Source organism: Mobula birostris, chromosome 8 (assembly GCF_030028105.1).
Source record: "Mobula birostris isolate sMobBir1 chromosome 8, sMobBir1.hap1, whole genome shotgun sequence".
Taxonomy (NCBI): domain Eukaryota; kingdom Metazoa; phylum Chordata; class Chondrichthyes; order Myliobatiformes; family Myliobatidae; genus Mobula; species Mobula birostris.
The window spans coordinates 96,861,740-96,889,168 of record NC_092377.1 but is presented as its reverse complement, the minus strand read 5'-3'; the positions used below and the strand labels follow the sequence as shown (position 1 = coordinate 96,889,168).

Below are 27,429 nucleotides of genomic sequence, written 5' to 3'. Positions count from 1 at the left end.
AACCCACCCGCCAATCGGCCACAAGAAAGCAAACACCAATACAGAATACAGTCCGATGATCACATAAATCTCAGAATATGGGAAACATCTTTTCATCTGCATACAAGGAGAGTAGTCACACGAACTCAGTCCTTCCTTAAAGAGTGCTTGCCAACCCGGGTCCAAACGCCACCGATCCAGGTCAAACGTTCCCATCTGGGGCCAAACATGCCAATCGGCTGCAGATCATCTCTGTCAGGGGTCATCTCTGATCCCCTCAGCGTTCACCTTGATGCTTCAATCTTCCTCACAGCTTTGAGATGGAGTCGTTCTTCACCCTGTACCTCATCTTTGGTCTTTTCCATGAATTTGCTTGTGTTCTCGGACCTCTTCGGCTCCCTGTTTCTGATCTTTCAGAACACAGCATAGAGCTGGATCCTTCAACTGAATTCCGAACTGTGTGCCACAGGCTCCAACAGTTTCTATAACAAAAACAAGACAAAAAGAACAAGCAAAACGCACAAAAAAAGTGAAATAATTGGATAACACAAAATAATCTGCAGATGCTGTGATCAAGGCAATACTTTCAGTACGCTGGATGAACTCAGCAGGTCGGGCAGCATCAGTTAGAAATGATGAGTCGACGTTTCGGGCCGGAACCCTTCGTCAGAACTGAAGAATGAAAGGTGGGGAAGGATTTGAAGAATGCTTGTAGCTTCAGTTGAAAGACCAGTAATTTGAAAGACAGAAGGGTGGGGGAGGGGAAGAATTGACGTCATAACCCTTGAAAACAATGGGTAGTAGAAGAAGTAAGAAGTCATCAAGGATGCCCTCACCCGCATCTCCTCCATTTCCCGCACTTCAGCGGGCTAAAAGTGTTGAAATAATTGGATAGATTTGCTGTCTGGAAGATGTTGCCCAAGGAATCATTGTTCACTGGCACCATCTTGACTGGAAATAGTCCCCATGACTAATGGTTTTCTCTGGGTGCTCTGGTTTCCTCCTAGGGTAGGGTAAGAGAGTTGCAGGCATTCCATGTTGGCACCTGAAGCATGGCAACACTTGTGAGCTGGTCAGCATAATCCTCACTGATTGAATTGATTTGATGCAAAATGACACATTACATTCTATGTTTCAATATAACAAAGCTGATCTGATCTCTGTATCCCAAACTGGACCATCTTAGAAAAATTCAAACTGCTGCATAGGTCTTCCATTTTGTTTATAGTTTGCCTAATTTTGTATTTCAATTAGTTTATGCTTTACTCTGGAGGATTAATGCCTAACTGATAGGAAAAAGCTATTAGAAACTTAAGGGCATCTCTCCTATTTCCTAAACGTTTGTGCTTACCCCTTCTTCCTGCCCCCTTAATAGTGATAGAGTTCCTCTTGTCTTTACCTACCACCCCATGAACGTCCACGTCCAACACAACATCCTCAGTGACTTATCACAATCTCCAAAGGGATCCTACCACTAAACATATCTTTAACTTCCCCATTCCACTTTCTACAGGGATCGCTTCCTCCCCGATTCCCTTGTACATTCGTCCCTCCCCACTAACCTCCCTCCCGGCTCTTATCCCTGCAAGCGGCCTAAGTGTTACACCTGCCCATTCACCTCCTCCCTCACCTCCATTCATGGCCCCAAACAGTCCTTATAGGTGAGGCAGAACTGTACCTGTGAATCTGCTGGGGTCATCTATTGTGTTTGGTGCTCCCGATGCGGCCTCCTCTACATTGGTGAGACCTGTCGTAAATTGGGGGACTGCTTTGTTGAGCACCTCTGCTTCATCCACCAAAAGCAAAACTTTCCAGTGGCCAAACATATTAATTCTGATTCCTTTTTCTGTTCTGACATGTAAGTCCATGGCCTCCTCTTATGCCAAGATTAGGCCACTCTCAGGGTGAAGGAGCAACACCTTATATTCAACATCTTATAGTCTGTGTAGCCTTCAACCTGATGGCATGAATATTGATTTCTCATTCTGGTAAAAAGATTTATCTCTCCCCCTTGCCCCTTCTTCTATTCCGCACTCTGCCCTTTTACCTTTCCTCACCTGCCTGTCACTTCCCCCTCCGTACCCTCCTCCTTCCCTTTCTACTATGGACCACTTTCATCTCCTATTAAATTCCTTCTTCTCCAGCCATTGGCTTTACTTATCACCTAGCTGGCCTCCTTGTCCTTCCCCCACCTTTTTATTCTGGTGTCTTCCCCATTCCATTTCAGTCGTGAAGAAGGGCCTTGGCCCAAAACATCGACTGTTTTTTCATTTCCATATTTGCTACCTGACCTTCTGAGTTCCTCCAGCACTTTGTGTGTGTTGCTTAAGGTTTAAATTTATGTTTTTAATTGAGAAAACAAAATGTAATCTGACTTACTTTTAATAATATTTATATAATATTCTTTCCCAACAAACCTTTGGTTTATGATCTGTTGGCTTATTTCAGATTTTTTTTCATAATGTTAAAATGCTACGCAACTTGGAACAAAATAAATAGTAAACGGTAATGATATGAGTGGTCCAAAAACTTGAATTTTTATTCAGTATCATGTTGGAAATATCACAGGGATTGATAGCTATAGAAAAATCACTCAGTGGCAGTATTGTTCAAGGATTCACTGCGTAGTAAATAAAAGACATATAGCAATGTAAATCAGCAAATAACAGTCAGACACAAAGTGCTTACTTTGCTAAAGAGGTGGAAATGCTCTTTTTATTGATGATAAAACAACATGGAATAACTTTTAGGAAACATTTGTAGTGGTTAATTTTTTTTAAGATCTTAAGAAAATCAATGGTTGTGGGGTTAATGCAGGAAGGTGGTGTGTTAGAAAATCAACCATGGTCATGTTGAACGTTGGAACAGGCTCAAGGAGCTGAATAGCTCCTGTTCCCAATTCTTTCGAGATTCTTAATCAGAGATCCACGAAGACATTTAGCCCATACATTATTTTTGCTTATGGGTCTAAAATTATGTTATCAATGTGCTTATTATCACAAACGAGAAAAACTGCAGATGCTGGAAATCTGTGTTTGATGTTGGATTTCAATAGCTTGTACCATTCCTTGGTAAGTTTGTCCAAAGTTAACGAAGATTGTTCTATTTCATTTGTTGATTTGCTAGGTAAATACATAACTGAAATTGCACAGGAGGATGTGCATTCAGATTAATAAAGTATGATCTTTCATAGATAGATCTGATGGTGGCACCTGGAACAAAGGGTACGTAATGCTTGCTTAGTCTGTGATTATCTTAACTGTTGAAAATTTTGAAATCTGTACTTAAAAAGATAACCAAATTCAAATTTATCTGTCCATTTCTAATATTTGCATAATTGAAGGTCATTTAGATAATATTTTATTTTAATGAAATTGAAATGTGTACATAGAAGTGAAAACACTTTAAAATTATAAGTTATAATGCATAAAGTTATTACTTATCATTAAACAGTAATAAAGATTCTGTGTATGGAAATTATGATGGTTAATCTTTTTAGTAGTTCATGTCATATTATGATATAGTTTAACCCAAGGGCCAAACCTAAATATTTTAAGAATGGGAACGTGTAAACTGCATTTAAGCCTGGGATTTAAGCTCCAGATATTCGTTTGTGCATCTGAGGGTGCACAATAAATCAAGCCCAGAGAATCATTCAGAGCCCATTGTGCACCACTAACACAGTCTTAATCATCTGTCAGTGAGGAAGCGACAATTTGAATTGTTATCCCAATTTGTACTTATTTCGGGAAGCACAAGGAAATTTATCAATGTTCAAGAAAGAAATAAAATAACCTTTCAGCTTCCAAGAATGCACCAACTTTTAATGATGGTTGATAATTTGTTTATACCCTTAATAAAATACTAATCTTCATTTCAGAGGAAGAAGTTAAGACTAATTTGATAAACTATAAATACAAACAGTAGGTCATCCTAAACATCTTTGTGAAAAGGTGTTAAATTAAAAAAAAAAAGGTGGTAGATTTTAAAATAATTGACACCTAGAACAGATTCTGGAAATCTGAAATAAGAACAGAAAATATTTGGAAACGTGGAAGACCAACTAAGCTCCCTGATCCATAAACTTTTATTGACTGCAGAAGAAACTTTAAAACAGCAAATCTCAGGGAGCATTTCTTGGGGATCTAATGAGTGACTTGTCCATTCTCTTCTCTCTCTATTTCCATACCTTGTCTCTTTGCATACTCCTTCCCTCTCCCTAAATTGCTCCTGGTTTTATGCACTCCTTTCCTCTCTCCTTTGCCAGAGCCACTCATTTCATGCTATCCTCTCTTACACTACAGCCCTTCCCTTCAAACTTTTCCACATGCACTTCTTTCTTCTTAATGTTTGCCCTACTCACTCTTAACTGCAAACACCTTTCTCTCTCACCTATAGTCATTCTGACTAACATACCCCATATTTTCCTTCTTATCCTCCCTCCTCACACTCTTCTTGGCCCCTCAGTTCACTTCCCTTATTCCTGAATTTCTTTCTTATCCCCACACTCCTTCCCTGCCCATGCTGCTCCTTTTGCCTCTAATCTCATCTACCTTTTCATACAATTCTCTTTTCTCACATGTCATTCAGTTGTCCTGCACCCTTTGCCTCCCAGCACTCCAGCCCTACCCATCTTGCTGCTCCTCAGCAATTCCCCTCTTGTTCCTGCCCCCTTTGCTCTCTCCTCTGGTCCTTTTCCTGCACACTCCTCACCTCTTCCTCATGTGCCCTCCCTCTATCCACTTCCCCAAAAGTCCCTTTGACGCTTCTCTAATGTTCTTTTGATCTTCTCCTTTCCATCTCCATAGCCTTGCTCCCCTTTCTTTCACACCCACCCCTTTTGTACCCATCTCCCAATCTGCTTCACTGCCTGTTTCATTCCTTTTAACTTGGAGCTCATCTCTTTTCCCCACCTTCCTTCCCTGTGGCTTTTCTTTCTTTCTTCAACAGAAGAAATGCATTACTTTATAACAATTTATTATTAAAAGATTAATAAAGCAATTTGCCACTTGGTTGTTTATTATGGTGTCAAATGATGTAAACTTCCAGACTATATCCCATAGCTCAATGTGCTATCAAAAATAGTTTGCTCGTCATTTAGCTTTGTCTGCATTCTCACTTAAAACTTCTTTTGTGAAAGCTGTGAGGTTGTATTGTGGGTGTATTTTAATTGTAGTGCCCCAGTCTGCTCAGTTTGAACTTTGTAGTAATCATATTCTCAAACTCCAGTGTTGATGATTTTGAAATGTGTACTTAATATTCTGAAGAGATGAAATGTTCACAGTGAGTAAGTGGATAGCTGTGAACTTTGTGAAATTAAGTTGTTCTTTTCGTAATAATTCTCATTACATTACTGTGGAAGTATAGTTATCATATTGAGTGATTTTGTGTATTTTCTGACTTACAGACAAAATTGACTTATGGATGTTTGTAAACTAGAGAGTTGTAAAGGTGGTGAGCAGTAAATATTTGGAGATTGATGAGTGACTTTAGTTCTTAAAATCACTCTGTTTATTGAAATGCTCCTGCTATTTTGCATGGATAGTATTATTGAGTTTGCTGTGGGGTATAATATTGGTGTGTGAACACAATGAATATGAGTGCTTATCCATTATATTGCACCTAATAGGAGAACACAAGTCAGGAAATTAAGTAGAAGCATAAACTGCATTCTCAACTCTGAAGATAATGAGCTCTGATTTATGCAAGAGCCTTTCATTAATATGTGAATTAATAGTGTTGCCATCTTCCAGGTCCACCTGTCTCTTTCTATTTACATGTCATAACAATTTTTTAATAAACGTGTTTTAAGCATTAAAATACAGTTTTCTAAGACATGATACGTTATAAGCTTTGGGATAGGATTTGTAAGTTCTTGCAGAGATTTATCAATGGCATGAGACAACCTACAGGCAAAGCTAGATTCTACTTCAAATTCTGATTTAGGGTCTGAGAAATCTTCTGATTGTTTTTACTCCTGATTACAAGTTAATTTATCAGAAAGTCTGAAAGTTCCTGCAGTATTTTACTCATTGGTTTGACTGTTTTGGCCTCTTGCTTACCAGGATCCTCTGCTGACTTGCTTATAACTTCTGGCAATAACTCACTAGAAAGACACTAACCCAAGTAATAAACCATATGTAACACTGAATGATGCCTCTACATTGATTAGAATTGATCTCCAGATGTCAAAGTGATCGGTAAAATAATTTGAAATCTGATATATTTTTTTCTTTTTCCGTTGTCTCCTGAAGTGGAGATAACAGACAAGCAAAGTAGTTTTTGGGAATGCTAGTGATATCTGTAAATGCAAGACCTGGTAAATGTCTACCTGTGTGAGGTGAATCATACATTGGAATTTTCCAGTGGGCATGATTTTACCAAAATGTGATCATTACTGTGATATACCCTGGGAAGGACTACTTTATATGTGATTTGTGCATTATCAGCATTTGCAAATACATTGATAAGTTTCAATTTTGATAAGAGACAAAATCTGACACAAGCTTCAGATGGATGGGAGGTGAGTACTTCTGGGTTTGTGTTGTAGTTTAATTATTGTTTTTTTTCAAAAAAAATTTCTGTAACCTATCAACTTCAGACCAAAGAATAACTGCAATCTAAGCTTGACATGTGATAACTGCTGATTGCAGCTCTGCTCTGTAGACAGAACAGACTGAAGTCCAATATCCTGTCTCTTACTAGCTCTTCCTTCAGTTAGTCCTGACGAAGGGTCTCGGCCTGAAACATCGACTGTACCTCTTCCTAGAGATGCTGCCTGGCCTGCTGCATTCGCCAGCAACTTTGACGTGTGTTGCTTGAATCTCCAGCATCTGCAGAATTCCTGTTGTTCCTGTACTCATTATTATTTTTGATTGGTAGACCAGACATTTAACCTTGACAATTTATTGATATGGTTAATTCTTGTAAGATCCCATGAGAGCTGTATGTTTTTTTTTGTTTTAAATGAAAGCATTTTTTTAATTAAACACTTTGCTATATTATAATGTTGAAGCCTGTTCTTACTTAAGTATTTACTGTTTCCCGGATACAGCATTCTTTACTCAAAAGCTTACGTTGATGATAATTTGGAAGAAAAGTAAAGAAGCAGTTGTGTGCTTGTCCTAACACTTCCAAATGATAAATGTGACTTATTGTACATAATGAAAGAACGCAGTCTCAGAAATAACTAATGTTGTAGGCATGATCTGTAACAGAATGCCTTAGAAATGGAATTAAATGAATTAATGCAATGTGAATATTTCAGAAGTAGAAAAACAATAGCTCACTAATGTGTGATTTATGACCGCTTTTGTTAATCTGATACCCCAGTTTTACATCACTGGTCACCTGTTTTAAGATAAAGTAACATTGAATATCCTGTCCCTTGTCCACATATATTATTACCTGAGTTGTTTCCTTGTTCTTAATTTTATGCTCCTGGGAGCATCTGATGACCTTGCCAATCAAAGCAATAATTTTAAGCATTTGTTTTTTCCTATTTCCTTTCACATAATCCCTTTCAGGCACTACATAATTGAATTTTTGGATCTTGTAGCTTTTACTAAACACAACCAGTTTTAATTCTGTGGCCACCCTATCATCAAAACATAGTTTAGATCTTAGTACTAGTGAAATCCTCCCTTGCTCATAGTGAATTTATTAGCATACAGTACTTACCATTTGTAGAGCCACCGATTTAGACTTGCTGGTAAGTGCTATCCCAATTGTAAATAGTGAAGCACAGTGCAGTGGCAAGCTGTTGTGTGATGCTAAGGAGTTTTATGAATGGACCAAAACAAACCCAGTCCTTGAAATACTTAGAAATCTTTAGCTGCCAGGTAAGCCATGCCTTAAACTTCCCAGTTTATGAATGACCTGACTCATGGAAATGAGGCTTTACCTAAATTCTCCCATACATTTTAAAACACATTTTCAAGCCAATAATAGTAACAATAGTAATAAAACGTTTCGCGACAGTATGTATTCCAGTATTTTAACTACGGATAGCGTTAGGGTGATTATTCATTGAAACAAATGAGTTATAGTAAGTGTATGTAGTGCAATGTAAATGGGTAGCCATAGAAATTCAATGTTTCTGACATGGACAGACTGGCTAACAGATGGTTCTTGAGATCATATTTGCAGCTTTCCAATCCACAGAAGCAATTCTGGAATCAAGAAAATTTTGGGAAGATGGTAAACATTGCACCCACTGTCTCTAAAACCACTTCGTTCAAAACACTGGATAAAATTCAATGGATTATTTGGATTTTTCAGCTTTCAAGGTCTCCAACTTCCTTATTACCATTTTTGACAAATACGTAATTCCTTCATTCTCGTTCTCATCCTCAATGGAGCTTAGATTCTGTGATATATTTGACAGGTATTGTGTATCATTGTCTCTGGAGACAGGCATAAAGTAATTGTTTAATTCCTCTGTCAATTCTTATTCACCATTATTCATTCTCTGCGCTCCATCTGTAAGGGGGCCTCTGAACTTTTTCCCTTTTCATGTGCCAATAAAAGCTCTTGTAATTCATTTTTATGTTTGTAACCAGTCTACTCTCATATTCACTTCTTCGTTCCTTGATCAACATTTTGGTCCTCTTTTCTGAATTTTAAAATGCTCTCCAACATCAGCCTTGCTACTATTTTAGATATTTTTTAATCTCTTAAATTTCACACTACTCTTCATTTTCTCTTGTCAGCAGTAGATGAATCGCTTTTTGTGTTGGGTTTGTGCCTTAAAGGATTTTTTTTTTACAACTTAATGCATTATTTCTTTAAATGGTTATGCCTGTCTACTGTCATATCGTGATGTCTTTCTCCCAGTCAGCCACAGCCAATTCTTAAGCTTTCATACTTTGTTTGGGGTAACTAACCTAATTTCACATTGAACTACATCACAATCACGCTCAATGTCAAACTTTATCACATTCTGGTGACTCTTTCAGAAATGTCCTTGACAACAAGTTTCTCAATTAACCCTTTCTCATTGTACAAATGAAAGCCAAAATAGCCTATTCTCTACTTGGTTTGTCAAAATATTCATCCTGAACAGCATCTAACATACATCCTGTTGGATTCTGAATTTTTAATCCAAGGTTCTTTCAAAAGTCAGGAAAGAGGCATAGAACTTGTTGCTTTACAATCATTTTGTGAAGCATTAATAAAACAAAGAGAAAATTAAAACAAACAGTAATCGAATTCTATTAAATGAAGGAAGAGACAAAAGCTAAGATTAAAGATTCAAAGTAATCAACCACTAGGAAGTATATTAAACTTATATGCCCATAAGAACTACTTAAAATTCAAGTAGACAATAAAATGTTAAACTGCAAAGAAAATATCAATTAAACAGTCTAATCTAAGAATTAAACAGTCAGATCCAACATCTTTCACATTAATATAGAAATTTGATTTGTTCTATTTATATGTAGGTTAAAGTTTCCCTTAATTACTATATCCCCATTGACGTGCACCACCAATTCACAGATTAATTTTCAGCTACATGAAAGGAAAACTCAACTTCATGGTTTGCATTCAGTGCTTACCAGCAAGAAGAAATATTTCAAAATGAATCATCCGCTAATGGATTGCAGTACGTATTACTATGGGCAAACATGCTAGGAAGGTTGTATAAAATAAGATAAAAGACAAATATTTTATTTTTCTCCAGTTGCATCAGAGAGGAGTAGTACCATGGAATCTTAATATCCACAGAAACAGGTGCTCAGACCAGTATTTAAACTCCAACATATATTCTCTCTACAAATGACTAACAGTTAATCCCAGGTGATACAGAACTAAATGGAGAGCAACAGCACCTTTGAATTTCACACCTGTTTCAATTAGTGTAGCCCCTAAGGTACTCATGCTGGGTTATCAAATATTTTACTTTATATTTTGCTTGGCAGTTGGGTAGAAAAGGTAAAATGCTGAAGAAGAAGAAGGAATCTGATAGGAGAGGAGAGTGGACCAAGGGAGAAAGGAAAGGAAGAGGGGCACCAAGGGGAGGTGATAGGCAGGCGAGGAGCAAAGAAGAGGTAAAGGGGGAACCAGAGTGGGGAATGGTGAAAAGGGGGGTAGGGTGTGGTTAAAGAAATCAATGTTCAAAGCATCAGGTGGGAGGCTACCCAGATGGAGTATGAAGTGTTGCTCCTCCAACCTGAGAGTGGCCTCATTATAGCTGTAGAGGAAGCCATGGACTGATAGGTTGTAATGGGAATGGGGATTGGAATTAAAATGGTTGGCCACCGGGAAATCCTGCTTCTTGTGGACAGAGCAAAGGTGCTCGACAAAGCAGTCCCCAATCTATGTCGAATTAGAAATACTACTTGAACATGTGAATGCTAAACGCACAGTGCAAGAAGTTCAGGTCAGTTTAGCTCTGGTGTAGTTTTCAGTTGTGCTTATGTGAAATTATATGAACATTTAATGCACATATTGCATTGTTTAGCTTTTTAGTGCAATGTTAGCACATGTGGGTAAGTCCAATGCCCAATTCATTTGTTAATTGAAGTTAGAACTTTACCCTTTAAAGTGACTACTGAAACATATTCTGCTGCAGTACTTCTAGTGAATGTTACATTGGATGGCCCATTGGGAAAGAAGGAAGCTGAACTTATTGTTTCACAATCCATAGATATGGAGAGGAAAGAGGTGCTTCGAGTTGCCCGAGGGTAGAGCGGAGATGAATCTGCACTGTTAAGTGGTGGTCAAGGAGAGTTTGAAGAACAGGAGTACAATCTGTTCTTCACTCACTGAAGCTGTGTAAAGTCTATTATTATTGAATGAATGAATCAGATTCATTTATTTAATACATATACATCGATATACCCTCAAATGCATCATTTGCTTTAATAACCAACACAACTGAGAGATGTGCTAGAGGGTAGCCCACAAGTGTCCCACACATTCCAGTGCCAACATAGTATGCCCACAATATTCAGTGGAACAACACAAGCAACAAAACAAAAGCAAAACAAGCCCCTTCTCTCCCTCCACCAGAACCACCCCCCAGCCCCATTTACACACTGAGTAGTCTGCCTACCTCCTCAGCCTGATAGCCTTTGTTCAAAGAAAATACAACAGTGATCTGTGCTTCCCTTAGAATACAGAGAACACTTGGGGTACATGGTAACGATCTTCCACAACATGCTGAAGTGATTGAGACCAGGATCTTCAGAGTGTTCGGAGTGATTTTAATCTTTCATGAAATTGCATAGAATGGAATGCAATGAAAATTTAATTCTACATAAACATTCAGAAATGACTCTGAAACTGTAAAATGTGTTCCAATTTCAGTTACAATGCTCAAAATGAAAGTTGCTGATAGCATCCATTTACACTCCAACTACTGTTCATCATACATATACTGGTGCAAATTGCAAGCATTGTGAATCTCAGTGAAATTACTTTGTTTTTTGCAATTTGCACAGAAATACATGAAAATTGAGAAACACTGCATATTTACAATATAAATTAAAGTATTTTGATTAAAGATATGGGAAGTATCGAGAAACAAAATAAAACAGTCCTATACATCTATTTCAGTACAAAGCTTAAATTAGGTGAATATACTTAATAAAATGATTTTGTCTAAAGTGTAATTTTTTTCAGTGGGAAAAAAAACTAGCATTCATATACATTTGTTGACAGCATGAAAGAAAACAGTCCAAATGCCGTAAATTAATTAAAAACCATTCTCCTTTACCACTCAGAGTCTATTTGACAAGTGTTTAAATGAATATTACACAAACTAAGGAAAAGCTAAAAATCAGTAACAAGTTAATCATTATTGAAACACCACAAAGAACCATTTTAATAGAAAATGGATCTAATCTACAAGAGGAAATCCAATTTTTGTTTGGATCAATCAGATTCAGCATTTACTCCAAGGATGTGGAACAAACTGATTCTTCTAAAATATGATCATTGTGCAGCATTTGGCAGAAGCTATTTAACCTTAATAAACTGAATACTGGCGCCGAAGCACAGATCAGCTTATGCTCATTATAAACTAAGACCCCTTCTAACAGTTTTACTTGCTGTTAGGCTTCAACAGAAAAACTAGGGATCTTCCTTTTAAACATAAATTTATGAGTTTATAAAATCCCACCAAATGCCTCAAGTAAATCCTTATTACAAGTTAAAAATTCCCATGGAAACTCATTTAGCTTGGCAGGGAGAATTCATTTCAATCCTTTTATCCTCCAGCTAAAACATTACGATCATAATTCTGCTCTGACATTCAGAAGAGACTACTAATTACTATGTGTTTGTAGTCCCTGGACAGATTCAGCCAGATTGTCTTGTCTGCAACATTAGAAATGTGCCTCTTCTTTGGATATATGGCTGTAATTCACTAATACCTTTATTTACGATGAAAGCTTCCTACCTATCTTCTAGGCAGGAATAGAAAATTGCAAAGTTTGGTAGTTAAGTGCATCCTTTTCTCATGGCTTACTTTGAAACTTGTATGAACAAAGAGAAGCTTCCTAACAGCCTCAGATGTACACTTTCAAAAGTCACATCACCTCTTACTTAGCTGGACTTTAAAAAGCTTTACACTTACTGTTGTAAAAGTGCTCCAAGGAAAGAGAAACCTGAATTCAATAAACTGTTGATTAAGCTTGAGGTTGAGGCAGCTCAATCTTAAACCAGGGGTTTCCAACTAAATAGAAGAAACTATGAATGACTGAGGGTAGGTTGGCAATATTAGACTGGGAAATAACTTTAAAGGGAATGAAAATAGGCAGGCGGTGGTTCACATTAAATAATTAATCAATGATTTGCAATATATATTCCATTTAGGCACAGGAAAAAAATACAAAAATGAGGTCCAACCAGATACTAAAGATGAAATTTTCAATTTCATGTGTGAACAAGAATATACGAACAAGAAATTGATAATGAAAGAGAATTCAGAATAAAAGAGTGAACTAGCAAGAAACGAGCAGTAAGAGCTTCTTGAGAGATGTAAAAAGGAAAAGATATACAGGGCAAATAGACAAAGAAAGCAGAATTTATAATGGGTAAAAAGAAAATGGTAGAGAAATTAAATCCTCTGCCTGTCTTTATGGAAGATGACAAAATTAATCTCCCAAACATAATGCAGAGCCAGGATTCAGTGTAAACAAGGATATTAGTATTTAGGAATACAGCTAGAGAAATGAACAAGCCTGAAATCTGTTAAATCCTTAAGTCTCGATAATCTGCAAACCCAAGTTTTGAAAGCAGAGGCTACAGAGACAACAGAAACTCTGGTTATCACTTGCTAAAATTATACAGATTCCAGAATATCTTATGATCCAAATTGTGACCCCACTGCATTTTAAGAGAGGGAGAACAAAGAAAAGAAGGAACATTCCATCTGTTAACTTGAAATCATGTGTTGGAAAAATACTGGAATCTATACTAAAGGTTCTGAAATCAGAATATTTAGAAAACAGTAATATGCTTCAGCAGAGTCAACATGGATTTATGAAAGGGAAATCATGTTTGAAGAATCTACCAAAGTTCTTTGAGGGTAATCTTGTAGAATAGATGAGGAAGAATCAACAGATGTAGCGTTTTTAAGAGTTTCAGAAAAAAAAACCATAAGGTTAGTGAACAAGATTACTGATGTATCAGTACTGTAACTCTAAAAAGAAAACCACATCTGGTGAGCTGAAATGTCACTGGAATAAAATCGTAGCTGTGAACTGTGAACAGGGATTTATGTAAAGATGCTTCATTTGGAAGAAATACATTCCAGTTAATTCCTTGGCTTCGTCAGCTGCTTAGCGAACTAACTTTAAAAAAACATAATGCTAGTGTGCAAGAGAAATTTTAAATGCAAAGTTCTACTTGCTGTCATTATTATGCAACTAAGCCTGCACCAACACTAAGCTGGTCACCAATAGCTGTACCTGTATTTACAATACATTCCTGTGGTGCAAAAGAAGACATGATTTAGCAAGATTGAAGCCACATATTTTTGACTATGTGAAAGTATATTCAGAATGTGACAATTGGACCACACAGTAAACTGTATTAAAAGCACTGTTGCTGGCTTTACAAAGTACATGGCAGAATGAATCTGCATTACCCATTACTTATCACTTTGATGCACTTCTAGAACACTGGTGTATGTTTGCCATTGTTATTTGTGATCAATGGTTTAATGATTAACCATGGATTTATAATAACAATGTGTGAGAGTATATTTAAGCCTCCAGCTTTCACTATAGCTTGGAAGCTGAAATGGTCAATAGGCCGAAATGTTCTCCGGTGATTCAGAAGAAGCACAGTTATTCCTTAATTGATGAATATTAAAAGAAAACTGCAGCTGCAGAAAATCTGAAATGTATATAGAAAAAAAACTAGCGGGAATGAGGATGGTTCGCCATGCAAATTCACTTTCTCTGTTATCAAGCTTCTTCATTTCTGCAAAAGTCATCCATCCGTGGTAATGGTCCAGTTTTCTCTCTTCATTAACACAACCTGACCTGCTGGCTACATCCCACAGTCCTGCTATTTATAACTTACTGTGCTTCTTTGCTTGTGACACAGGTTATGAATTAAATGTTCTGTTGCCAAACTAGGTGGCACAGTGACATAGCTAGTAGAGCCATTGCTTCAGAGAACTAGAGACCTGGGTTCAATGCTCACCTTGTGCTGAAGGGCCTGTTTTTATGCTGCAAGTCTCTATGACTTTCTTTGCATGGCCTGACTTGCTGGGCAAGTTTCACTGCCCTGCTACTTGTGTGTGTTACCACCCTCTAATAACCTTAAGGATCACGATAACTTATCCGCATTGCAAGCATGCCCTCACTGTCAAGGTATTTCTTATGTCACATTCATCCCTCTTGCCACTTTCTCTGCAACTTAAAACTAACTTGTTTTTTTCCACAGTACTAAAGGGTTTTTGACTTAAAATGTTAACTCTGTTTTCTTTCCTCATATGCTGCCTGAATTGCTGTGTGTTTGCAGCATTTTTGTATTTAATAGTTCAATATCTATTCTGTTCTATGTAATGGGTGTCAGGATACAATCAATTCCCTTTATTTCATGCTTTCTCATTTTATATTGCCAATTCAACCAAGAGTACTTAACAATATTCTATAGTTACTTTAATTTTTAAAATGCTAAGCCGAAGAAAAAAACAGAGCCTTGCTCCCTTGATGAGGTTTGTTTTTGACAAATTGAGGGTAAATTTTTGGGAAATGAGACACCTCACTTTGTAATATGAAAGCTTAATAAGCTTTGTGACAACCTGAACAACTAGTTAGGAAGAATGAAAACACACAACTTTCATTGGAGATAGACAAGATGCCAGAAAAGCTGCTGCATTTCTGGCCCCATCATGACCTATCCAAACTCTTGAGCTCCCTCTCTAAGTTCTATCTCCTTTTATAAAATGCTTTACCAAAAAATTTACCTCTTTAATTATGATTTAATTGCCTATCCTAATAATTCTTTTTAGTGCAAGTTTTGTTTGACAGCATTTCTGTAAAGCATCTTTGATCACTGAAGTGGATGACGTGTCCTATATGAACATGAGCTATTGCAGAAGATCCATCTATTTGTATCTTGGCTCTATGAATAGCTAAAAATTTGCTTAATACTTATGCTTTGCAAACTTACAACAGGGACATGTCTTACTCGAGGTATTTATGCAAAGATGTCCACTCTGTTACTTAAGCTTCACAAACAAAATGCTGGAGGAACTCAGCAGGCCAAGCAGCGCTTAAGGAAAAGAAGAAACAGTCGACATTTTGGCCCGAGACCCTCCTTTAGGACTAATATCTGCAGATTTTCTGGTGTTTGTTATGTAAGCTTGTCTAATGATGATGATTTTAAAGAAAGTCTTTGAATCTTTAAGATAGTTCTTGGAAATTATTCAAAAATATGAAAGAAGATAGAAGAGCAAAAAGAAAAATGCTGGAGGAACTCAGTAGGTTAGGCAGCATCTATAGAGGGAAGTGTACAGTCCACATTTTCAATTGAGACCCTTTAATTAGTCGGGTCTTGACCAGTAACGTTGACTGTTCACTTCCTTCCATAGATGCTACCTGTCCTGCTGAGTTCCTCTAGCTTTTAACTTTTTGCTCCAGATTTCAGCATCAACAGTTTATTTTGTCTCTAAAGCAGATGCAGTCTTGATTATGAAAACATATAAAATTAGATACCTCCTGTACCTAAAGGAGGTCACTGAGTGTATGTTTGTGATCTTCTGCTGCTGTAACCCATGCACTTCAAGGTTTGACATGTTGTGTTTTCAGAGATGCTCTTCTGCACACTGCTGTTGTAGTATGTGGTTATTTGAATTACTGTCAGTTTAAACTAGTCTGGCGATTCTCCTCTGACCGACATCATTTTTGCCCACAGAACTGCCACCAACTGAATTTTTGTTTTGTTTTTCGCAGCATTATTTATAAATTTAGAGACAACTCTGCGTGAAAATCCCAAGGAATCAATCGTTTCTGAGGTACCCAAACCACCCTATCTGGAACCAACAATCATTCCAGGGTCAAAGTCACTCAGATTGTATTTCTTCCTCCTCCAGATACTTGGTCTGAACAACAACTGAACCTCTTGACCACGACTGGCTGATTAGATATTTGCATTACCGAGCAGGTGTACAGGTATACCTAATAAAATTACCACTGAGAATATAAAGCTGTTAAACATCTAATGATTTTACAATGATTCAAATAGTTACTTCCACTTGAGAACAATCTGAATTAAAAAGAACGTAAATTTACTTTTATAAAGAAAAAGGGCTTACATTATATCACTAATTTTGCCACCTTAAGGATTCATAACCAATTAATAGGTGTGAAATGCAGTTGATGTTGTGAAGTAGGAAGCAGAGACACACATTTACCAGAGTAAGATCCTTCCAATAGTAGTAGTAGTAATAGTAATGTAAGACCAAGAGAGATTCACAAAGCATCTCTTGTGTCGTATTCAAAATATCCAAGGTCTTTGGTGGGCAATAAAATAATTTTGAAGTTAAGCCTTTTTTATTATGCAGGAAACATGGCAGTCAGTTTGCTCACAGCAAGCTACCACAAATTAGCTACTTCAGAAATATAAACTGAGTCAAAATATTGGTCTGAACATTGAGGATAATTCCACTGTTCTTCAAAATTGTGATATAGAATCTTTAACATCCACCTAAAAGCATAGATGCATTCTTATCTTAACTTCAGCACTTGAGTGTCAGGCAACACCTTATTACACAAAATCCAAGAGTGGTCATGAACCCAGAATCTTCTGATTTAGAACCAAGAGTACACGAGCTGGACTACACCTCCTGCAACAGAACTTGAATACACCTTCCTGGTTGTAAACCATTGTGTTGCTACTTCTGAAGGATTCATTTCCACAGTAGGACGGAGGAATCGGTCATCATTTTATTCAAACCTAGAGGAGAAATTTGCATAGTTGACTTTGGCATCTCCAAATTTAATGGTCAACAATGTTGTCCATGTGGACTTACATATAGACTGGCTGAATAAAAACAATAGATTTTCTTCCTTGGTAAACTAGAGAGATAGTCTGGTCATTCACCATTACTGAGACAGTTTTGTTTTAAGTTACATTTTATTTAATAGAAACATAGAAAATAGGTGCAAGAGTAGGCCATTCAGCCCTTTGAGCCTGCACCGCCATTCAGTATAATCATGGCTGATCAACCAACTCAACTAATAATTTGAAATTATAAATATACATTGTTAATCTAATCTTTTGGTTTACTACTCTAGTAATTTATTTATTCTACCACTGTCCTTGTGACATGCATATTTCCCTTAAGTGCTGGACCATAAAATGCCCGACGCAGGCCTCTCATGGTCTGAGTCAATGTTCCCTCCCTGCTGGACCATAGGTAAATTTATTTTCCATTATGTGCCAATAATGGGTCTCTGAATTAAAATTCCTTTCCTTCTTTGTACAAAATAAGGAGCAGAATTGAACATTGTGTAAACCCTGTGTTGAGCCAAGTTAACTGAGTAAAGGCTAGTGAAGAATTGTTGATTAATGGTGATTGATTTCAGTCCATTGGGGCAAAAAGAAAGTGTTCTTTGAAATATTATGGTCGATTTTTCTTTATAGAAGGACAGTGTTATAAATGATAACATAATGGAGACCTCTGAAGGATATTTGGTAGTTTACTTTCAATGAATTTGTATGAAATCTTTCAATGTCTATGGATTATTTGAATTTGACGATAGAAGTGTGCATTATCATGATCTAATCATCTTGGATACATACCGAGAGGTATTCGTTTAAGTAGATTGTTTGTCTTATCTAAGTCTGATAACATTTCTGAATGGAAGTCTGTTTTGTTATATACTGTACATCAGAATTCATTCTTGTTTCATTTTACTGTTTGGTTTTATATAATATAATGTGCATATGTATATATACACACACACACACACACACACACACCTGGAGAAAAGGGAAATCTGATAGAAGAGGACAAAACCATGGAAGAATGGGAAGGGAGTGGAGCACCAGAGGGAGGATGGGTAGGAAAGGAGATAAGGGGAGAAAGGGAGACAGGAATCAGGAATGGTGAAGAAGAGGGTTTGGAAGCTACCCAGACAGAACACAAGGTGTTGCCGTCAATCGAGTGTGGCCTCTTTGCAGCAGTAGAGGGGGCCATGGACTGACATGTCAGAATGGGAATGGGAAGTAAAATTGAAATGGGTAGCTACCAAGGGATACTGCTTTTTGTGGCGGACAGAGCACCCTTTATCTCTTTCGCCAATCAATTTCCCAGCTCTTTACTTCATCCCCTCCCCCTCTCCGGGTTTCACCTATCATCTTCCACCCACCTTCTTACTCTGACCTCCTTTTCCTTTCTAGTCCTGATAAAGGTCTTGTCCCAAAATGTCGACTGTTTGTTCTTTTCCATAGATGCTGCCTGTCCTGGTGAGTTCCTCCAGCATTTTGTGTGTGTTGCTTTGGGTTTCCTGCAGCTGAAGATTTTCTCGTGCTTGTCAAGGACAGCTTCCACACCACTGTTCTAAGACTATTAAATGCTTCCTATTACAATTGGATGGATAGTTAACCTCACAATCCACCTCATTATGCTCTTTGTACCTTATTATCTACCTGCATTGCACTTGCTCTGTATCTGCTGAATTTTTTTATGCATTTTGTTATTGTTTTAACTTGTACTACCTCAACGTACAGTGTAATGATTTGATCTGTATGAACAGTATGTGAGACAAACTTTTCACTATATCTCAGTCCATGTGACAATAATAAGCCAATTCCAATTCTTTAGTTGTGGCATTACTTTGTAATTCCAGTAGATTTTTAATAGCTTACTTCTTGTGAGACTTGCCATCTTAACCTTATCACTGTTCTGTTACTGTTTCCTGTAAAATCAATACTTGATGCTTCATTTGCTGTTCCAAGATTGTCCTGAATGCTCTGTGGGGAGGAGGGGGAGAGAATTAAACCAATCCTGTCTTTAATAACTAAAAATTCTGTTATGTAAAAGACAAGTTTCAGGTAAACTATTTAAGCTTTTTCAGAATTATGTATTAATATCAAGTTAAAGTTATCCATTGGATTAATTTGTGTTACTTGAAATCTTCATTAAGAGATTTCACTTGAAGGTCTCAGCCTTCCCCACAGCTTGGAGTTGATGATCTTGATTACAGATGCCCCCTTAGCAGATAGAATGCAGAGAAACTTTACAAGGACTTAAGGAAAGGTTCAATAGGATAGAACTTTATTCCCAAGAGCTCAGAAGAATGAGGGAAAATTTGGCTGAGGTACACAAAATTATGTCTGCATAGATATATTAAATGCAAGCAGGCTTTTTCCACTGAGGTTAAATTAGATGTCATGAAATGTTTAAGGGAAACATGAGGGTGAACTCCTTCACACAGATGGTGGTGAGAACGTGGATCAAACTGCCAGTGGAAGTGGTGGATTTAGGTTTGTTTTTAACGTTTAAGACGTATTCGGATAGGTAATTAGATGGGAGGGATATGGAAGGCTATGGTCCAGGCACAGGTCGATGGTACTAGGCAGATTAACAGTTCAGCACGGACAAGATGAGCCAGCGGGCCTGTTTCTGTGTAGTAGTGTTCTTAGACTCTGTGACTCGAGAAGGCAAATCAGACAAACTGAACATGTAGTACATCTAATTTTCTATTCATAAGTATTATTTCATTATCTTAATTGAGGGAGTGTAATTTTTCTTCATATAGCTTTTGCTCAGAAATTTAAATTATTTAACAGAATATCCAGAGGCAAAACAAAATCTTTTTTTTCAAATAACTATTTTTGCCCAATTACATTAAAAAACAAAAGCAAATTGTTTCAATTCTTGAAAATAAATAAAACAGGAAAAAGAAATGTGACAAGAGAAATGTTCCTGGTGACCAGGCCACAGGTCATGGTTGAAACTAGGTTAAGGGAAATAATGAACTGCTTGAAAGCAGGGGAAGCAATCTGAACAAAAGTATAACTTGGTAAAGTAAGAGTGTTCACCTATTACTCAAAAGATAGGAGTCTATTTGGGGTAGATAAACATATGATCTTGGAATCACTAAAGGTGTCAAGACCAGAAAATATGCAAATCAAACGAGAGTTTAGTTGGAAAGAATCGAAATGTAGAAAAGTTATCCTAAGACTGTTTTGTATTTTGGTTAGAATTGATGCAGTTGTGGCATACAGTTCTAGTTACCATTTGATAGAAAGGATAAAGAGATGAGAATCAGTTAAAAGCGTTATTAGGAATGCAACAGTATACATTGTCAGGAAAGGATGAAGTCTGAAAGTTGACTTGATACAGATGGTAAAGTGAATGAGGAATATTTCCACTTGTGGAGAAATAAACACTACAAATGCCTACCATCACAACAGTCACCAAGAAATCCAATAGGGAATTTGGAAGAAACCACTTTATCAAAGAGTGGTGAGAATGCGGATATGCCACCACAGGATATGGTTGGGTAGATTTAAGGGGCGGCTGGATAAGCATATGAGGCAGAGATAAGGAAAGGTAATGAATTATTTAAATAAACATAAATGCTTAATCAAACAGTATATTTACAATATTACTCAGATATTACTGAAATATTAAATAGACAACACAGACAAAAAGATGCAATGATGCACTCAAAACATCCTTTAAGAAATGTGATAACTCCACTGATTCTTGGAAATCCCTGGCCTGACCAATCGAAATGAGAAAAGGAAATTGGATTGGATTTAGAATCTCAAACCTGTACATTGGAAGCAACCTGAAGCCCTGTGTAAGTGACAGAAGGAGCACATAACCTCACAAGCAATCCGCCAACAGGTACCTTCACACCCGTCCATGGAAGAGTCTGCAGTTCCACATTGTCCTCATCAGAAACTTCACAACCCATAAAATCAGAATTAAAATGAGTCATCCTTGATTCCAAGGGGACTGCCTGAGAAGATGATTTAAGAAACGGACGGTCTTGCAGTGCTCTGAAATGAAAATAAGATTCTATCAACATAAAGAATCTGAGTTGCCTTAAACCTGCTATTTCAGTTATTCTTTCTTTTATAATTTGTAACCTTTATTCACAGCCAAATTCAGATAACACTTCAGATAACTTTTGCTGATGTTGATGAATTGCAGAATGCTCATCCTCTGACCGATTCTTATAATTACATGGCCCCCAGGATTGATATGGGATGTGATAATCATAATGCTGTTCAAAATCATTGAGAAATGGATAGATTCTCTTATTTGAAAAGGGCCATTGCCTAGTTAAAAATTAGTTACCTCTTCCTAGAGATGCTGCCTGGCCTGCTGCATTCACCGGCAACTTTGATGTGTGTTGCCTAAAAATTAGTAATCATGTTTTGAACTTGAATTTTGTTGTGAACTTCGATAGATTGACACAGGTTGCTATATTATCTGAGGAAGTGAAATTGAGACTGAGACCTGCAGTTATCACAAACATTTTCCCTTCCAATACAATGGAGGGAGTGCATTAATAAAACAACTATAAGTGGTTTGGCCTAAACCACTGCCATAAGTGACTGCTACTGAAACATACTGAGAATCGATCATTTTTCTTGGGAATTCATAATTGATTTCCTACTTGTGTGGCATGACTGTAGCCATGGAAGTGTTTTTACCAACAATGAACATTAACAAAGTTTACTACAGCCCTTTGGTGCCTTATAAGGGTTTGTTCTTCAAGGAAGTATAGCATTTCTGTAACCTAAACAAATCACCGTCCTTGAATCTGACTGTGAAAAATTGTTGCACTACTTGCAAAAAGCAATTGCATTCTTCAGTGACTTAATTTGTGGAAAAGTGTAAAGCTGAGGATTGTGAAAACAGCTTTTTTATGTGCAGAGCTATCTGGTTCAGCAAAACGAAAGAAAGAAGCAAAAGTAATCTGTGATTTTACAGGAAATAATTGTGTAGATAGAATAATTTGCCTTGACATTACAGGCTTCCAGCAGGTCAAAAGGATTATTTCATTCACACAGGATGCTTAGAAATATTGTGCAGCCAGCTATTGACTGAAAGGGAAGTTTTGGTTTATCAAAACACAACGTTGATTTTCTTTTATAATTAAATGTCTTAAATGTTAATTCATTAAGGCTAAATAGGGTAAAGAAGCTTTCAGTAGGAAGGGGAAATAAATTTACTTTGGCATGCTTTCTTGTAGCTTATGTGTTATATTCTTGTTCAATAATTATAAAATATAGAGAATAATTGCTTATTAAAACAGAAAATGCTGACAATGTCTGAAGAGAGGGAAAAAGGGTTAAGATTTCAGGTTGATGACCTTTGATCAGAACTAGTAAATCAGAAATCTATTGTGTTAAAAGTTGCACAAAAGGGAGACCATAATACATAGTAGCAGAATTAGGCCATCGGGTCTGCTCCACCATTCTATCATGTTTGATCTATTACTCTCCTCAACCCCATTCGGCTGGTTTTTCCCATAACCTTTGATATCCTTACTAATTAAGAACCTATCAACCTCTGTTTTATATATTCTTCTTCAATATTCACTATGGAAAAGGATCTTGGTGATTGTAGGGATGACTTGCAGCAGATTGAAAAGCTTGAGCATGTAGATATTAAGAAAGAGGATGTGCTGGAGCTTTTGGAAAGCATCAAGTTGGATAAGTTGCCGGGATAGGATGAGATGTACCCCAGGCTACTGTGGGAGGTGTGGGAGGTGAGGGAGGAGATTGCTGAGCCTCTGGCGATGATCTTTCCATCATCAGTGGGGATGGGAGAGGTTCCGGAGGATTGGAGGGTTGCGGTTGTTGTTCGTTTATTCAAGAAAGGGAGTAGAGATAGCCCAGGAAATTATAGACCAGTGAGTCTTTCTTCAGTGGTTGGTAAGTTGATGGAGAAGATCCTGAGAGGCAGGATTTACGAACATTTGGAGTGGTATAATATGATTAGGAATAGTCAACATGACTTTGTCAAGGGCAGGTCGTGCCTTACGAGCCCAATTGAATTTTCTTCAGGATGTGACTAAACACATTGATGAGGGTAGATCCGTAGATGTAGTGTATATGGATTTCAGCAAGGCATTTGATAAGGTACCCCATGCAAGGCTTATTGAGAAAGTAAGGAGGCATGGGATCCAAGGGGACGTTGCTTTGTGGATCCAGAACTGGCTTGCCCACAGAAAGCAAAGAGTAGTTGTAGACAGGTCATCTTCTGCATGGAGGTTGGTGACCAGTGGTGAGATTCAGGGATCTGTTCTGGGACCCTTACTCTTCATGATTTTTATGAATAACCTGGATGGGTTAGTAAGTTTGCTGATGACACAAAGCATGCCTTATGAAGAGAGGTTGAGTGAACCTGGCCTTTTCTCCTTGGAGCAACAGAGGATGAGAGGTGATCTGATAGAGGTGTATAAGATGATGAGAGGCATTAATCGTGTGGATAGTCAGAGGCTTTTTCCCAGGGCTGGAATGGCTGCCACAAGAGGGCACAGGTTTAAGGTGCTTGGGAGTAGGTACAGAGGAGATGTCAGGGGTAAGATTTTACGCAGAGAGTGATGAGTGCATGGAATGGGCTGCCGGCAACGGTGGTGGAGGCGGATACGATAGGGTCTTTTAAGAGACTTTTGGATAGGTATATGGAGCTTAGAAAAATAGAGGGCTATGGGTAACCCTAGTTATTTCAAAGGTAGGGACATGTTAAGCACAACTTTGTGGGCGAAGGGCCTGTATTGTGCTGTAGGTTTTCTGGCACCTTTTTGTATATATGCTCTTGATGGAGGATAGGTTGATGCTGGTGAAACATTGGGCAGTTTTGACCACTTGTTGTAAGCTAGCAAATAATATCAAAGAGGATACTAAAAGCTTTTCCAAGTATATAAAGAGTAAAAGAGGTGAGAGTAGATATAGGACCGATAGAAAATTATGCTGGAGAAATTGTAATGGGAGATAAGGAGATGGCGAAAGAACTGAACGAATATTTTGCATCAATCTTCACTGCAGAAGACATCAACAGTATACCGGACACTCAAGGGTGGCAGGGAAGAGAAGTGTGCGCTGTCACAATTACAACAGAGAAAGTACTCAGGAAGCTGAATAGTCTAAAGGTAGATAAATCTCCTGGACCAGATGGAATGCACCCTGGTGTTCTGAAGGAAGTAGCTGTGGAGATTGCGGAGGCATTAGCGATGATCTTTCAAAAGTCGATAGATTCTGGCATGGTTCCAGAAGACTGGAAGATTGCAAATGTCACTCCACTATTTAAGAAGGGGGCAAGGAAGCAAAAAGGAAATTATAGACCTGTTAGCTTGACATCGGTGGTTGGGAAGTTGTTGGAGTTGATTGTCAAGGATGAGGTTATGGAGTACCTGGAGGCATATGACAAGATAGGCAGAACTCAGCATGGTTTCCTTAAAGGAAAATCCTGCCTGACAAACCTATTACAATCTTTTGAGGAAATTACAGTAGTGCATGTTGTATATTTGGATTTTCAGAAGGCCTTTGCCAAGGTGCCACACATGAGGCTACTTAACAAGATAAGAGCCCGTGGAATTACGGGAAAGTTACATACATGGATAGGGTGTTGGCTGATTGGCAGGAAACAGAGAGTGGGAATAGAGGGCAAAGAAGTGGCAAATGAAATACAGTATTGGAAAGTGTATGAATATGCACTTTGGCAGAAGAAATAAACGGGCAGACTATTATTTAAATGGGGAGAGAATTCAAAGTTTTGAGATGTAATGAGACTTGGGAGTCCTCATGCAGGATACCCTTAAGATTAACCTCCAGATTGAGTCAGTGTTGAAGAAGGCAAATGCAATGTTGGCATTCATTTCTAGAAGAATAGAGTATAGGAGCAGGGATGTGATGTTGAGGCTCTATAAGGCACTGGTGAGACCTCACTTGGAGTACTGTGGGCAGTTTTGGTCTCCTTATTTAAGAAAGGATGTACTGACGTTGGAGAGGGTACAGAGAAGATTCACTAGAATGATTCCGAGAATGAGAGGGTTAACATATGAAGAACGTTTGTCTGCTCTTGGACTGTATTCCTTGGAGTTTAGAAGAATGAGGGGGGACCTCATAGAAACATTTCAAATGTTGAAAGGCATGGACAGAGTGGATGTGGCAAAGTTGTTTCCCATGATGAGGGAGTCTAGTACGAGAGGGCATGACTTAAGGATTGAAGGGCATCAATTCAGAACAGAGATGCGAAGGATTTTTTTTTTAGTCAGAGGGTGGTGAACCTATGGAATTTGTTGCCATGGGCAGCAGTGGAGGCCAAGTCATTGTGTGTATTTAAGGCAGAGATTGATAGGTATCTGTGTAGCCAGGGCATCAAAGGTTATGGTGAGAAGGCGGGGGAGTGGGACTAAATGGGAGAATGGATCAGCTCATGATAAAATGGCGGAGCAGACTCGATGGGCCGAATGGCCGGCTTCTGCTCCCTTGGATTATGGTCTTATGGTCTTCCTGTCCACCACAGTGCAGTTTCCATACCATGCAGTGATGCAGCATGTTAGGATGCTCTCTACTGTGCATCTGTAGAAGGGCATGAGTCTGGATGAGCAGAGTCCAGCTTTCTTCAGCCTCCTCAGAAAGTAAAGGCTTTGGTGAGCTTTCCTGATTGCTGTGAATGTGTCTGGCACCATGAGAGGCAGTGTGAGATGTGCGTTTCCAGAAACTATTTGCAGATTACACTGCTGCGCCACTGGGGTGTGTGGGTGCTACAAGTTCTCCTGAATGAACTCAACACTGTTGCATCATCGGCAGGCATAACAATGTGATTATTAATGTGATACCAAATTCTTGGAGTTAATTTTGTGTATGAGCATATTTTTTTAACTTTAAAAAGGCTTTCTAACAGAGTTATATGCATATACATCCACTTACCATAATTCCTGACTCCCTTGTTCAGTTGCCATTTCCTTGTTTATTTTAAATATTTTCAGTGTATTTGTGGAAATGGTTTTATCATTCATTTCTTTCAAGTGTGGTCAATGTACCTTGGGGAGTTTTGTGGCTTTAAAACATAGTTATGTAAGTATTTCAGTACATAATGTTTTTTTCAGCATTATGCAATCAAAAATCGACTTCTCCCGCAACAACGTATGTAAGAACCGGGCTGTTTCATGTCATTTTGGGTATTTTACAAAGTCTTCCTTGTGTAATTTGCACCTCATTGGTAATGCATTTTCAGTGCTGGGCATGAGCCTAACAGCATAGATCCTATACACCAGTGTTCATCGGCACTGCTGGATGAAGTCTGTTCATAATTTTACAAAGATCCTCTGTTGTTTGTCACTTGTTAACTGACCAAATATTTATAAAATACCTGAGCTGCAGCTGTGTTATTTTAAAGGGGCCTATGCACACTCATATTTGATTTTGAAATTTGGTGCATAACTTTCTGGAGGATGACTGCTTATTTTGAAACCTGCTGCCAGTCACTGCAGAAACTCACAATGACCATTGCAAACTATGCAGTGTGCACTTGTATAGTGTAACTGCTGATGTCATTTGAAGAAATGGAACTGGACCAAGGTTTACCATGAAAATATTGTAGAGCTTTGTAATCCTCTGTAGCCCTGACTACAGACTATGTTTTTTTGTCAAGAACGAAGTTACAATTAAATTCAACTTCCTAGGAACAGGGCATTCTAAATATTCCCTGTCTTATTTTGCTACTTTTCACAGCGTTGATGAGGACACTTTTACTGCCCTGTATAAGATAAGAGAGAGTGACATTTACCATAATTACTGGCTCTGTGATGCTTTCCACTGTGTGGTGATTTCAGTTCCCTTTATGAAGCTGCATTTCTTCATGTGTCACAAGGACTTCCATTCTCCCAGTGTTGCAAATATAAAAGAGGCTTCCACATGCTTGATGCCAGGTATCTTGGGAGTTTGCAAGATTTCTTCATTCTATGGAGCCCCAGCTAGCAAGATCTATTTCCTTTTTACATGGTTTCT

At 37.9% G+C, this 27,429-nt stretch overlaps 1 protein-coding gene and 1 long non-coding RNA gene across 6 annotated transcripts in view; one reads left to right on the top strand and one right to left on the bottom strand.

Annotated features, from left to right (window-relative positions):
• Nucleotides 1-27,429, top strand: part of LOC140201512 (KH domain-containing RNA-binding protein QKI) — a 552,710-nt gene that overhangs the window by 416,271 nt on the left and 109,010 nt on the right. The window lies entirely within an intron of this gene.
• Nucleotides 17,091-26,395, bottom strand: LOC140201513 (uncharacterized). Its single transcript, XR_011886890.1, has 4 exons — nucleotides 26,350-26,395; nucleotides 21,309-21,459; nucleotides 19,315-19,419; nucleotides 17,091-17,397 (listed from the first exon to the last, which is right to left on the bottom strand). It is a non-coding gene; the product is annotated as an uncharacterized lncRNA (long non-coding RNA).